The sequence below is a fragment of the Artemia sp. Qi Xiang Cuo genome, chromosome 4 (assembly GCF_049724085.1).
Source record: "Artemia sp. Qi Xiang Cuo chromosome 4, ASM4972408v1, whole genome shotgun sequence".
Classification (NCBI taxonomy): Eukaryota; Metazoa; Arthropoda; class Branchiopoda; order Anostraca; family Artemiidae; genus Artemia; species Artemia sp. Qi Xiang Cuo.
In genome coordinates this window covers 19,301,655-19,304,051 of record NC_142797.1, presented here as the reverse complement: position 1 = coordinate 19,304,051, position 2,397 = coordinate 19,301,655, and positions in this window count along the sequence as shown.

The following is a 2,397-nucleotide window of genomic DNA, read 5'->3' as shown; positions in this document are numbered from 1 at the left end:
TCTTAGTCCACCAGCCCGAATGGTGGAAATCCACTAGCTCAGTATTGGGGTCCCAGTCCACCAGCCTGAACGGTGGAAATTCACTAGCTCAGAATTGGGGTCTAGTCCACACGCTCTTCGTACGCGCGCGTACGTAGGCTAACCTAGCCTAACCTAACTTAACCTAACCTAACTTAATCTAACCTAACCTAACCTAATCATACACCTAACTTTTTGCCTGTCTCTCACCTAACCTAAGCTAACCTAAGTGAAGCGTACATGGGCTAACCTAACCTAACTTAACCTAACCTAACCTAATCTAGCCTAACCTAACCATACTCGCCGGAAAAGGTTAGGTTAACTAAAAATGCGCGCGAAATTTAAGCTAACCTAACCTAACTTAAACAGTGAATTTCCACCATTCATACAGGTGGGCTGAGACCCCAATATTGAGCAAGAGGATTTACACCATTCAGGCTGGTGGACTAAGACCCCAATTCTGAGCTAGTGAATTTCCACCGTTCAGGCTGGTGGACTGGGACCCCAATACTGAGCTAGTGGATTTCCACCATTCGGGCTGGTGGACTAAGACCCCAATTTTCCAACTCTTGCATTTCATGACAGAAATTCTAAATGAACTTCGAAAAATCAAGAGAATGTAACTGTGAGAAGGCAAAGCACAACAAGTCACTACTGAAATATTCCAACTCTTGCATTTCACGACAGAAATTCAAAATGAAATTTGAAAAATTAAGACAATGTAACTGTGATATGGTAAGTGTGTAAGTTTTTGTGTGTGTGTAAGTTTTGGCGTGTGTGTGTGTAAGTTTTCGTGTGTGTGCGTAAGTTTTAGTGTGTGTTTTTGTAAGTTTTTGTGTGTGTGTGTAAGTGTTTGTGCGTGTGTGTAAGTTTTTGTGTGTGTAAGTTTTTGTGTGCATGTTAGTTTGTGTTTTGATGTTATTTTTTGCGTGTGTGTGTTAGTTTTTGTGTGTGTGTGTGTAAGTTTTTGTGTGTGTTAGCTTTTGTGTGTGTAAGTTTTGACGTGTGTGTGTGTGGAAGTTTTCGTGTGTGTGTGTGTGTGTGTGTGTAAGTTTTTGTGTGCATGTAAGTTTTGGTGTGTATGTGTAAGTGTGTGTGTGTGTGTGTGTGTGTGTGTGTGAGTTTTTGTGTGTGTGTAAGTTTTTGTGTGTGTTTGTAAGTGGGTATGCGAGTGTTTAAGTTTTTGTGTGTGTGTACGAACGAGAGTGCTTGTAAGTATTTTTTTGCTTTTTATTTTGGTCATTTTTGTTTAATAGTTTTTGTTTACTGGTAAGTGTTTTTTGGTCTATTCGTTTTTGAGTGGGTGTAAGTTTTTGGGTGTGTGTTTAAGTTTGTGTGTGTTTGTGTGTGTGTGTAAGTTTTTTTTGTGTGTGTGTGTAATTTTTTGTGTTTGTGTTTTTGTGTTTTTGTTATTTTGTGTGTGTGTATTTTTTTACGTTTGTGTGTCTTTTTTCGTGTTTGTGTGTGTATTTTTTTTGTGTGTGTGTGTGTGTGTGTGTTTGTTAGTTTTTTTTAGTTTGTGTTTGAGATTTTGTTGTTTTCTTTTTTAAGTTTTTTTTTGTGTGTGTGTGTGTGTGTGTGTGTTAGTTTTTGTGTATGTGCAAGTTTTGGCGTGTGTGTGTAAGTTTTCGTGTGTGTGTGTGTGTGAGTTTTGTTGTGTGTGTGTGTGTGTGTGTGTGTGTAAGTTTTTGTGTGCATGTAAGTTTTTGTGTGCATGTAAGTTTTCGTGTGCATGTGTAAGTTTTTGTGTGTGTGTGTGTGTGTAAGTTTTGTGTGTGTGTAAGTTTTGGCGTGTGTGTGTAAGTTTTCGTGTGTGTGTGTGTGTGTGTTGTGTGTGTGTGTGTGTGTGTGTTAGTTTTTGTGTGCTTGTTAGTTTTTGTGTTCTTTTAAGTTTTTGTTTGGTTGTGTTTGTTTGTGAGTGTGTGTGTGTTTTTATGTTTTTGTGTGTGTGTATTTTTGGGCGTGTGTGTGTAAGTTTTCGCGTGTGTGTGTGTGTGTGTGTGTGAGTTTGTGTGTGTGTGTGTGTGTGTTTATTTGTTTTTTTTCATGTATTTTTACTTGTGAAATTTATTTTTCTTGTTAATGTGTAAGTTTTTTTGTTTGTGTGTGTGTGTAAGTTTTTGTGTGTGTGTAAGTTTTGGCGTGTGTGTGTAAGTTTTCGTGTGTGTGTGTGTAAGTTTTCATGTGTGTGTGTGTTAGTTTTTGTGTGTGTGTGTGTAAGTTTTCGTGTGTGTGTGTAAGTTTTCGTATGTGTGTGTAAGTTTTTGTTTTTTCGTGTAATATTTTGTGCGTCTGTGTAAGTTTTGGTGTGTATGTAAGTTTTTATTTGCATGTAAGTTTTCGTGTGAATGTGTAAGTTTTTTGTGTGTATGTGTGTGT